Genomic DNA, 12565 nt, shown 5'->3' on the forward strand with positions numbered 1-12565 from the left:
TATATATATATATATATATACATGCATACATATGTATATGATTAAAATGACAGACAAATAAGGTCATGTACTCAGCACAATCTTCCAAAATTGAAAATCATTCAAACAAAAGATTCCCATGTTCAAAAAGGAGTAGGAATAAGTTGATAACAACTTATCAGGTCCTACCCTCTTTCTCTACTTTTATCCTTTAGTAAATACAAAATCTCGTGCTTCACTTATTTACATACGTACACACATTTACACTGTTTTTGTTTCTTTTCTTCCCTTTCTTCTTCTTTCTATACCCTCTGTCTATGGCAGATTAAATAACACATCCATACTAGACTTAGTATATAGATATATTAGCATAGATATATTAGTATATAAATACACTAGTATGTAGATGTATTAGTATATAGAACACCCGCAACTAAAGTAAAGAAACACAGACTCACTATTAATCTAAGTGAATATTTAACCCACCTGCTGTTACATATTCCCAGGGTCTTTCCATCCTAGAGGATGTGTGCAGATCACAATGAAAACAAACAGTAGCGTAGGTGAGCTAAAAGTTATCTTTCAACACGGACAGAAGGCAACATTGCGTTATTAATTAAAATTGAAAACGTAATTCATTTTAATTGAAATTTCTATTGGATGGCAGGGTGGGCTTTCATTACTTCTATATGCATTTGTATTTCAGGATCATCAGATAAAGCAACAATGAAATGAGCTACCATTGTCCTAAAAGATTGTTCCAAAAAAATAGCCCACAAAATGATATGTTAAAACTATATTTTTTTAGGATAACTGGAGTATATCCTACAATTTCCGAGGCAGTTTCCAATATAAAATTCATTTTATTAAATCCCGTTTACTGCAGACTAGAGCATGAAAAATAAATAAGGAATATTTAGATATTATCGCAATATTCAGATTTCAGAGGAGAGATTTCTCTATTGGGCAGTTTATTTATTGACTGGTAATTTCTCTTTTTTCTCCTTTTTTATGTGCTGTGAGCCTTTGGTGTCACATTTATAATCATGACGGAGACTTTGAAATACAGCATACAAGTATGCAGTGAACTGTTTACCCATAGTTTCCAGTGGTGCTTCTTTGCTGTGGAAATATACAAGTGTATATAAGTGTTTTTATCTTTTAGGCACTAGGGTGTCTTCTACTGATTTGCTGTCTTGTTTGTCACTGCTCATGCTCCAGTTCTTCCTCTGCTGTATAAAACACATCACTTCCTGGGAGTTTTGCCTCTGGAAAGTGTTGCAATCCTATTAATCTGTTTATCGTATGTTCTGTTTTAAAAGAAGCAAAAGTTCCCATTCCCACCACCAACTGTAAAAACATGGTAAATCCACAAATGCGTTTTTGAAAACACACACAGACGGGCCAATTAGGCATCCAGTTTAAAAGCAGAGGGATAAGATATCCGAGCAGTGCCTCGCCTTCTAATCCCCTTAGTCAAGGCGTCTCTGCAGTGATCTGCTTTGCTGCAGATCCGGCTGAGACTGGAATCTGACGCTCATGTCTGGAAACAAGCAGACCTTTCACCCATGAACTATCACACACACACTCTAATAAAACTTTCAGCTCATCTTCTCTCATCACAGTCATTTGACAGTTGCCAAACAGGGTTTGCATTGGAGGATGCGAGTCAAAACATTCCTCTAATGTGGAGAGGAATAAGTAGAGCAGACAGCGGCATTATGGGAGTCGTCGGCAGGTTCTCCGATTGGGAATAAAGTGACTATGAGTTAATCGCTTCATATTTCTTTTTCCAGGTTTTGCTTTCATCTTCCTGCAATGACTTGCTGCTGGCTGCCACAGAGGCATCAGATACCGAAAGTAAGGGAAAGTCAGGCTTAGCTTTTGCCTTGAAATGGTTTAGGAAAACAATGCAAAAATAAAAGCCAGGAAACCCCCTGAAACCCTGGAGACAGTGTTTTTAAGCTTCTGGTAGTTTGTTCCTCAAATACATTAAGTAAATCCCCTTTCCACAGGCAAGTCGATAATGAGATTACACTCAGAGGCTGTGTGGAAAGTGGGCCGAGGAGAACAGCAGGGCTGAGTCAGGCTGGAGAGATGAGAGATGGAGGATAGTATAAATCAGGACAGGGTGGAGGAAGAGGCAGGGTGCAGAAATAAACTGAAAAGTTTACATAATGCTGCTTTGGTCCAATGCAATGGCAAAAGAAGAAGTTGCTCACTGCAGACATTTTCCCTTGTCAAATAGATTTGACTAACAACAGTATCGCTTCATTATATTGCTGGAATGGAGCCATCGTTGTTGTCATTACAGTAGTTAAACCTGTTCTTTTTCTGCTGTGACAAGTCAAGTCAATCTGATTCATTTGGAAACAATAATGAAGCAAGACTGCTCTGATGCCAGCAAGTTAGCAAGATACTGTCAGAAAGCAAAATGACTGAATGTTAAAGGGCACCTGCCGTTTTTTTCAACCAGGACGCTATTTTTACTGACAGGCTCAGATTAATATTCTACGTGTCTGACAACATTATGGGAAGGATTTTTAAGGTGGCCAACCTTGCTGTGAAAGAGTAAGATCCTTTTTTAAAATTTTTATTTTTAATTTTTATTTTTATTTTTACAATAAAAATTGCATTCACTAAACCTACCAAACTCCATATTAATAAACAGTCATTTTAACATTGTAAAATACACTTAATTTAAAGACAACAGAAACAAAATTACAATATGAAAATCTGTTTTGGGTCGTCTTTCCACTTTTACAACCAAGACTCTAATTTTGGTTGAAATAAACACATAGTTTACCGATTTACATGTGAAAATATGTTGGCTCTATACACGCTAAAAGTATTGCTTTTTTAAATGGAGTCTGGTGGGTTTAGCGCTAGCAACTTTAGAGCTGGTTCTGGTTAAACAGACAGGTCTCAAAGAGGTTTTAAAGGTCTTTCTTTGAAATGATGCTTTCCATAATGTTGTCAGACACTTATAATAATAATCTTAGCCTGTCATTGGCAAAACGAGCACTTTTGTGAAAATATTTACAAGCTGGACCTATTTGAAGCTAGCTGGGCTCTGTCTAAAGGAAGCAAAACCTGCCCATAAGCACCTTTAATCTAATCTAAGCACTTTGGCTTTAAGTGTAATGAAAGGTGCTATACAAATTAAATTGACATTGACATCAATCTAATTGGACCATTTAGCATGCTATATCTCTTTGGTTAAATCCAAAGGCCCTGAGCAACCATGTCTTCTAAAAAGTTACCTAGATACACAGTAGGTAATATATACTAAACTGCAATCTCAAGTACCTTTCAAGGCAAATGTATTTTCTCTTGGATTACACGCTTGAGGCTTTTCATCACTGTCTTTAACTTTTTCTTACAATTTTGTCCCCTTTTTAATGTTTGTCACTTTTGACGTTTTCAACACTATTAACTTCTGTCATTTTTGGAATTTTTGGTCATTAAAAAAATTATACCTCATGTTTGAGTTAAATTAGGAGAAATTAGGAATTATTTAGATAAACATTAAAGGAATGTACTGTATGTTGATGGATGATTACAGACTGGAATATGTCAACTTTTACTCAATACTATTTCAAAACCACTTCAACGTTTTTTTTCAAATGCTATAAAATTGAATAAGACACCCCAAAATTAATGAAAGTAGAGATTTGTACTTGCCAAAGAGCGTTGTGTGGAATCAATCATGTTATTTTGGGTAATTAAAATTGGGTAGTTAAAAAGAACATTGAAAACAGGTCAATTTGACCCGAGGACAACATGAGGGTTAAATTGGAAACTTATTTGTGATAATTAATAATTGTAATTTTTAGGGGACATGGCTGCCCTATGCATGGCGAGAAGTAGTTCCAGTGTATAACTCCCCCTTAAAAATATGCACTTAGTGAGCTTTAGAGGTGCTGGTAGGTGGGTTCAAGCTAACTGCCTGCAGTCATGGTCATACAGACATAAAAGTGGTATCAGCCTTCTCAAGAAAGCTAATGAGTGTTTTTCCCAAAATGTTAAGACTATTCCTTCAGCATGTTTGCTTTTTTAAATCTCAATTGTTTTATTTGCTTAAACAGATTTCTGCACTCTTATTATAATATATCTATATGCTGTGTGTTACTATTTTTTCTTTACTGTGTTCATGTTTTTCACTTTTTTATTTTATCAGGTTATAAAGCAAACGCTCAAAAATCATGTTGTAATTGAGGTTGAATGGTTTTTAGAACTCTCATGCTCTTCTTCTTCTTTGCTCTTTATTGACGTCTTTGCTTGTCTTGTGAGTGCTCCATTTCACATCACTTACCATACAAAGAAATTTTATTATATACACAATTTAAGAGTCACTTTGTCAGACAAAAAGCATAGATTAACACGATGTTGAAAGAAAACAAGAACTACATCAGAGTAATTTTCAGGCCTTGCCTGTGTTACCAGATTTGTACTGAGTCCTGTTGGTGACCAGTGGGAACAACAATGACACCAGCAGCTCGGTGAGCTCTCAGGTGCCTGTCACAGAGACAGGAAACATTAAGACTTAGAGTAAATGAAGTGAAAACACACAATTTTTGGTATTGATCGGCTGTCTCCTGGTAAAATACTGGTGCCATTGAGTGCTATGGGTATATACAGTCAACACCAGTGTAGGGCAGTCTAATGTAACAGGCCAGGCCCAGTAACCACATGTGTCATTCTGATAATACTACTGTATTACGTTTATTTGATGAAGCACCTTTTACAGACAAAGTCAGAAAGTGCTTCACATGATGAACACTGTTAAAATACAGTAAGATTCAAACAGAAGCAAGAAAAAATAAATAAAATACATGTTTAGTTTTCAACTATGTGGGACCACCCGTAATTCCTGGTTAGAAGACCTGATTGACCTGTAACTATTGTAAGGATGGAGCAGGCTAGAGATATAAACAGGTGCCTGACCATACAAGGCTTTAGATGTCAGAACAAGAACTTTAAATTGGATCCTGAACTTGATAGGAAGCCAATGTAATGAGCATAAGATTGGAGTGATGCACGACGTCCTGCTGGAGCTGGTTACAGCCTTGCAGTGGAGTTCTGGACCAGTTGTAGGCGGTTCTGGGACGACGTGCTGAGGCAGGTGAAAATGGAGATGCAGTAATATCGCCGGGATGATATAATGATCTATGATCTATGAGATTTTGAAACTTCAGACCAAGATTTGAGTTTTATGTACTCCCTATCGGGCTGGAAGATGATGAACGATGGAAAATAGAACACGTTTGTCTTCATGGAAGATATAAAGGACAAGTTGAAATCTACTGCTGAAGAGTAAAATTGACAACATCTACGTGGCCAGAAACCGAATACTGAAAGCTTCAGAATCAAAAGACCAGTATGTCACTGATTTAAGTCTTTTTTTAATGAGAAAGAGACAGGGACTTTTAGGGTGAAACTTTGGACAGACCAAGGCTCTTGGCAGGTGGTGTCTGATGGTGCCGGTTGGGGTATTTATAGTCACAAATAAAGATGATGGAACTGTGACTAGAAATAGTTGTAGTAGTTCATGGACTAGCGGGGCAATGCAGGGCGTTACAGGGCACTAAAGGCCACTGCAGGGCATAGCAGGATGTAGCAGGGCGTAGCTGGACGTAGCAGGATGTGGAAGGACTTAGCAGGGCACTGTAGAGCGTAGCAGGGTGAAGCAGGGCATAGCAGGGTGCTTTTTAAACCATGATTTAGGTGGTAGCCCAATTCAAGGAAAACTGGGTGAAAAAAAACACAAGGACTCTGAGGAATAAGCTTCCCACAACTTAGTAAGCATTTCTGGGACATCGATGCACACAGAGGGAAAGAGAAAGGAGAGAGGGGCTCAGTGTGTAAAATAAATTCCCCCGGCAGTCTAAAACTACAGTATAACAGCATAATTAAGAGCTGGTGCAAGGCAGACCTGAGGCAGTTCCAAAAGGGTTGGTAGGTGAATCTGACGGCTACAAAGAGAAGTAGGCGGACGCTGCAGCTCCTCACTCCCTAACTATAAGCTTTATCAAAGAGGAGAGTTTTAAGATTATTCTTAAATGTGGTGACGGTGCCCCCTGAACCCAGACTGGGAGCTGGGTCCAAAGAAAAGGAGCCCAATTGCTGAAGGCTCTGGCTCCCATTATACTTTTTCTGGGCATGTAGTGCTCTAGTGGGACAATAATGCACTATGAGCTCTTCAAGATATGATCCTCAGGAGAAGGATTTTGAATAACTCCTACATTTCTGACCGGAGGCCGGAGGCCAGGGCAATACCATCCAGAGTAACTATATCTTTGGATAATGAGGTTCAGAGGTGTTTAGGGCCCAGCACAATAACATTTTGTCTGAGTTTAACATCAGAAAATTTTGGGTTGTCCATGATTAAAGTTTAGCTAACTGACTGGTTTCGTCTGGTTTGATTGATAGGTATAATTGGGTTTCATCAGCATAACAATGAAAGTTAATTGAGTGTGTTCTAGTAATATTGCCTAGGGGAAGCATATACAGTAAAGTGACAGTAAAGGTGAAAGGATTCGGTCCAAGCTTTGAGCCTTGTGGCACGCCATGGCTAACATTAGAGTACCTGGTGGATTTATCATTAGCATTAACAAATTGAGATTGATCAGGTGAATAGGACCTAAACCAGCTTAGTGCAATTCCTTTAATGCCAACTAAATCTTAATGTCTCTGTAACAGGATGGCATGGTCAGTGGTGTTGAATGCAGCACTAAGTCTAGTAAAATCTAGAAAATCTAGTAAAACAAGTATGGAGACAAGTCCTTTTGTCTGAAAAGGTTAGAAGTCCGGATATACTATTAAATCTTCAATTCCCATACCATATGCCAGCACAAGGTCGAGGGTGTGGTTAACACAGTGAGTGGCCTAATGCACACTCTGACTAAAACCATCTGAATGTATTAGTAAGTTGAAAGAAATACTAAGGCTATCATTGTCAATGTCCACATGGATATTGAAATCACCTAAAATAAGTACTTTGTCTAATTTAACGACCACTCATGACAAAAACTCAGAATACTTAACTGGAGCTCAGTAAACAACATCACATATAATTGGCTGTCACGTTTTCCATGTTGGATGTTGAAGATTAAGAACAAGGCTTTCAAATGAGTTAGAATTTATAATTGGCTCCCCACCACCACTCCCCAGGCTGCCAGACCAGGCTGTTTGTGGGAAGAATTAAGCTCGGGGAAAAGCTGAAGGAAATAGGCAAGTTATACTGGGGTTGAAAGCCTGTCTATGATCTATTTATTTACAGTATACGATGAAAAGAATTGGTCTATGAAGAAGATTAAGAAGAGTCCATGTCATAAATAAGGTGACGTCATAAATAAGGTGACACCTTGTGGACACAAAGACACCACCTCACACAGTGACTGGGTTAAAGAGTACAATGAGGAGATTAAAGGAGAAAAAAAATGGAAATCAATAATACTGGAGACAGATCATAATAATGAGCCACTTATAGCGTTCTTTTAGAAATCATTGTGTGAAGCGCCACCGTGAATACATTTAATGCTGAGACTCCAAAAGTAGGACCTGCCATTTGATTTCAAACGCTTAATAGTAGTCTTCCCGACCACTGTGAGATAACAGATGTTGAGACCAGTTTGTGAAGGAAATTTCTGTGTATAAAAGTGCAAAAGATGTGCATGAGATGTAATAAACTGGCTGTGCATGCATGGAGATGTTGGCCCAATCCCAAATTCCGGACTCAAGGACTTTGGTGCGCATTCTTGCAAAATTTGTAATGGATTAGAGTGGTCCGAATGTCAAATTTCGGGTTTGAGTACACATCGACTTCACCAAAGGGAATTACCCACAGTTCAAAGCGGTGTGACGTTTACCACGGAGACCATGGGGAAATCCAGACATTACAAAGGTAAACAACAGCATGGCACATGACCATTGAACGGGAAGGACCTGTGTTCCAGGTTGTAAAACAAGCATTTGAAAACATTTAGAATTTGAGATCAGTTAAGTCTGTGAGTCTTTAGTCCTTAGTCCTCAGGGCTCACTATGGAATTGGGCCATGGGACTTTGGTACAGACCAGTGAGACTTGCCAGTGTATCAGTGACCCAAGGAGCCAATGAGAACACACCACAGACCACAGAAGCAGCGGAAGGTGGAAATGGACCTGTTTCAGCTGAAAGCAAGGACTACTTTCTACTCATGGACTATTATTCCATTCTACCCAGAATTTACATTGACATCCGCACAGTAGCAAAACAGGTTATTCCAGATACAAAAGCCTTATTTGCACGGCATAGGTATTCCAATAACTGTGTTTAGCAGGGTGCGATTTGTGAAGAAAGCAGATGTTTGTTGATCATGCACAACAAAACACAACATGGAAGATTTAAATCCCCCTTCCAATACCATGGATATGGTGCCACATATCAACCATGCCAAAACACTTATGCTCTTCAATATCCAAAGGAAAATTATCTCACTGTGAAATAGCACAACGTGGTGTCAGCATAAAACACAGCATGTCCTGCGGGTGATAGGCCATAACCTGAAATCATACGCCTCCATCGCTTCCAAGTTAGGGACCTACTCATCTGTGAGGCTCGCAGAAGGGGTGACCTGTTCTACAAGAAGCACAAGATTTGACTCTACGAAGACTACAGCCCCAACGTGCTAAAACAATGAGCAGATTATAAACACTTCATGGCGGAACTTTACAAGTGCGGATACAAACCGGCTCTCCTGTGTCCAGCCAAGATCCATATCACCCTCCCCAGCGGAAAAAGAGCCATGGACTCAGTCTTCCGAAACGTTATCTGTAGAGGCCTATTGTAAGACATTCACGTCCTACCCTTTAATCGTATTTCGTTCAAAATGATATCTGCAAATGCCTGTTGCACTAGTTGCTGCTTTTCTTTTGATTTTTAAGATGCAACGTTCCCCTTGACGTTTATTAAGTTGTGGGATCAGCGCGATAGATTTTAGGAAGTAACAAATGATGCTGATCAGTGAATCAGTTTCAGTGAATTGCGTGGGGGAACAGTGGTTTGTTCTAGTCACTGTTATCTAAGTTTTCTTTTATTGTGCATTTTGTTAGAGTATCTTTCTATTATTTTTGTGCTACTGCTTTGATCCACAATGTTAGACCCAGACAGGTGATCCTCTCTCCTGCACTTGTTGTGAGCGGGGATGGGCGGCAACATACATAGAGGCAACATATCCACCCACACAGTCAATCCCATCATGTGATGACTAGTAGCCTACAGTCACCTCCTCTGAACCAAGTGGTGCTGTTCGACTCACTAGAACGTTAAAGGCCTCAACTCTCTTGTTAAACGCAACAAAGTGATTAACCATCTTAAAATCCTTAACAATAAAATAGTCTTTTTACAAGAGTCTCACCTTTTGCCATTAGATCACGTTAAACTTCACAGAGGTTGGGTGGGCCAACTTTATCACTCCTCATTCGCAAGCAAAGCACGTGGGGTGGCAATTCTGATTCATAAATCCATCCCCTTCTCAGTGTCCACTGCCATCTCAGACCCTAATGGACGTTTTGTGATTGTTACGGGTAGAATTGGAGCCAACAACCCGGTGTTGGCAAAATGTGTATATCCTAAATTGGGACCATGGGAATTTTTTTTAAGACCCTTTTTTCTCTCTTCCTGACCTACACTCTCACCAGCTTATCCTTATTCAAAATGCCACATTACCAGCACTAACTGCACTTCTTCAAACACACGTGAGACCAGGACGCCTCACTAGGTCAGTCTCACAGGCACTCATTCCAGTTCCTCCATACAAAAACAACTTTAGTCGGAAATCTTTTTTTCATACATACACCAAGATTTGGAACATGGGTCTCAAACTTGCGGCCCGGGGGCCAATTGCGGCCCGCGGGATGATATTTTGTGGCCACTACTTGACATCAAAGTTAAGTGTTAGTGCGGCCGCGCGTTCTGAACTTTTGTCATTGCGCATGTCACTTATGGGCACGTAGTCTCGTGACAGCGGCGTAACCGTTGTCAGATAGTAAGCACCCTCTGTGGCAAATGCCTGAGGTTTGACAATGTGATGTCTGTGTTTGTGAAATGCACCAACATATCAGATCTAGGGGTTTAAAGCACCGGCCAGTTCCGTGCCCTTTTTTGAAGAAATAGAGGGGTTTTTTTGAATACTTGATGCGGCCCAGCTAAAACCCAGACTCTACTTCCAGCGGCCCCCAAGTAAATTGAGTTTGAGACCCCTGATTTGGAAGGACATTCCGCATCATATCAGAAGTTTATCATCCATCACATATTTCAAAAAGGCAAACAGTTCATTCTTAACAGTTACACTTCCACGCATTAATTGTTCATGCATTGTATTGTCCAAGCCTTGTTTGCATTGTCCGTATTTGTCTAGCCTAGCTGATGTCTTGTATAAATGACTTTGTCCTTATGTAAACTGTATTGCTATTTAAGTTGTCTAAATTTGTCTAGTCCTTATCGATGTACTGTAAAAATGTCTGTCTCGACGTGCTGTAGCCAGGTTTTGTGTTTCTGCAGAACAGGAACCTGCTGAAAACCAGTTCTTGAACTGATTACGGCTCGTTTGCATTGTCATGTAATGTTACTTTTTGACTTTCCTGCATAATAAATATGAAATGAAATGAAAATGAAATCCTTGGGGGTGACTTCAACTGCTGTCTTGACCCCTCGCTTGATCGTTCATCTAAGAGGCCCTGTGTTCTATCTAAAGCTATCCAGCTATTCATGGAACAGTATGCCGTCTCAGACGCCTGGCGTTTTTTTAACTCTAGCATCCAGCAGTTCTCATTCTTCTCTCCTGTCCATGGCACATGGAATAGATTTCTTTCTCATTGTTAATAAGCTCCTCTCCTCTGTCACGTCGTGTTCCTACAATCCCATTGTATCTCTGGCACTTTAATTTGCGGTTACTTTCTGACACCAATTTTATTAGCACAATTAACAGTCATATTGATCTTTTCATATCTACTAATGTCAATCCAGATGTATCTGCAGCAGCTATATGGTAGTCATGTAAAGATTACTTAAGTGGTGAAATAATATCTTACTCTGCCTATCAGTCAAAGATTGCTAGGGAGAAGAAAGTCTCTCTCTCCAAGAATATAGCAGAGCTTCAGTCAAAGTATGTCTACACACCTGATGCCGATGTTTTCAAAGAACTACTCACAAAGAAGGCAGAACATGGCATTCTGGTCTCCAATAAAACGGCAGAGTCCCTTTTAAAAACGCGTCATTATGAGTTTGGAGATAAACCGAGTAAATTGCTTGCTCACCGAGTTTGGCAGTCCTTCTCATCAACCATACCATATTTGGTGTTGACCCAAGTCTCAAAGGTTCAATTTCAATACTGTACAATACTCTTCTCAAAAGTCGGACAACAACCTCTGATGCTTTACGTGATGCTTGGTCTGCAGTGCTTGGTGAGGACATAAGTCCTGATGCGTGGAATACGCCCTCAGTCGAGTCCACTCATGTGTGTCCACTCTGTGCTCGCCATGGAGTGTTACAGTGCAAAGTGGTTCATAGAGTTCACTAGTCTAAAAAGTAGGCTTGCCCGTATTTACCCTGACATCAATCCAAACTGTGACAAATGTCACCAAGGCCTAGCCAATCTCAGCCACATGTTCTGGTCTTGCCCCGCCCTTGTTCCTTTCTGTTTAAGCGCTTTTGACTCCCTCTCAGCCATCACGTCTGCCAACATTCACCCCTCACCATTACTGGCCCCGTTTGGTGGTCCTACCCATTGGCCTCTGCCGCCCTGTTTTGCCGATCTTGCTGCCTTTCTCACACTGCTAGCAAGACGTGCCATTCTCTTGCGGTGGAAAAGCTCTTGCCCCCCCTAACACTCTCAATGGATAAATGATGCACTTCATCTTATGAAATTAGAGAAAAATCAAACTCTTTACTTCTCAGAATGGAAATTCCATCAAATTTGGCAACCCTTCCTAGATCATGTTAGGTCTCTCCACATAGACATTGACCCTAATGTCTAGGCAACCAACAATGCCCCCCCCCCCCCCCCCCCACGGTAGCTGTTTTCTTTTGTCGTTGTGTCACAACCCGCCGCTTGGGGAGTGTTCTAAACTAATGTATACCAGCAGTAAATCTTTCCACTGACAAACAGGACACCAAACAGTTCTGCTCAAATGTAACTCTTTTATTCTATAAAAGTTAAAACTAACGAAAAAAATTAAAAGACACCATTAAAAGATTAAAATTCAAGTACTAAAACTAAATTGGCTAGGAGTAATGTCCTTATCGTTCGTGTCCAACGTTCTTTACAGTCCGTGGCAGTAGTTATGCCAAGAACGGCCGCATCCCACTCCGGGAAGCCTAGGCTCTTCCTTTGCTGGTCCGCGTAGTGTCTTACGTTTCTCCTTGGCTGTCACTGGGAGAGAACAGAGAGAGAGCTCTCAGTAAACAGATCATAAAGTAGTTCTTTTGCCCACACACTCTCCGAGGACAGCTGGAAGACTTTCCTTCACTTATCTGTATTCTCGCGTTGAACTCCTCGTTTGGGTGGCTGCAGTCCCCCGTTGCGTCGGGCTCTACGGACGTAATC

At 40.3% G+C, this 12565-nt stretch overlaps 1 long non-coding RNA gene across 1 annotated transcript in view; it reads left to right on the forward strand.

Moving 5' to 3' along the window:
* Positions 1-12565, forward strand: part of LOC116700445 (uncharacterized) — a 17726-nt gene that overhangs the window by 4661 nt on the left and 500 nt on the right. The gene's annotated exons all lie outside the window — the stretch shown is intronic.

Source organism: Etheostoma spectabile, chromosome 13 (assembly GCF_008692095.1).
Source record: "Etheostoma spectabile isolate EspeVRDwgs_2016 chromosome 13, UIUC_Espe_1.0, whole genome shotgun sequence".
Taxonomy (NCBI): domain Eukaryota; kingdom Metazoa; phylum Chordata; class Actinopteri; order Perciformes; family Percidae; genus Etheostoma; species Etheostoma spectabile.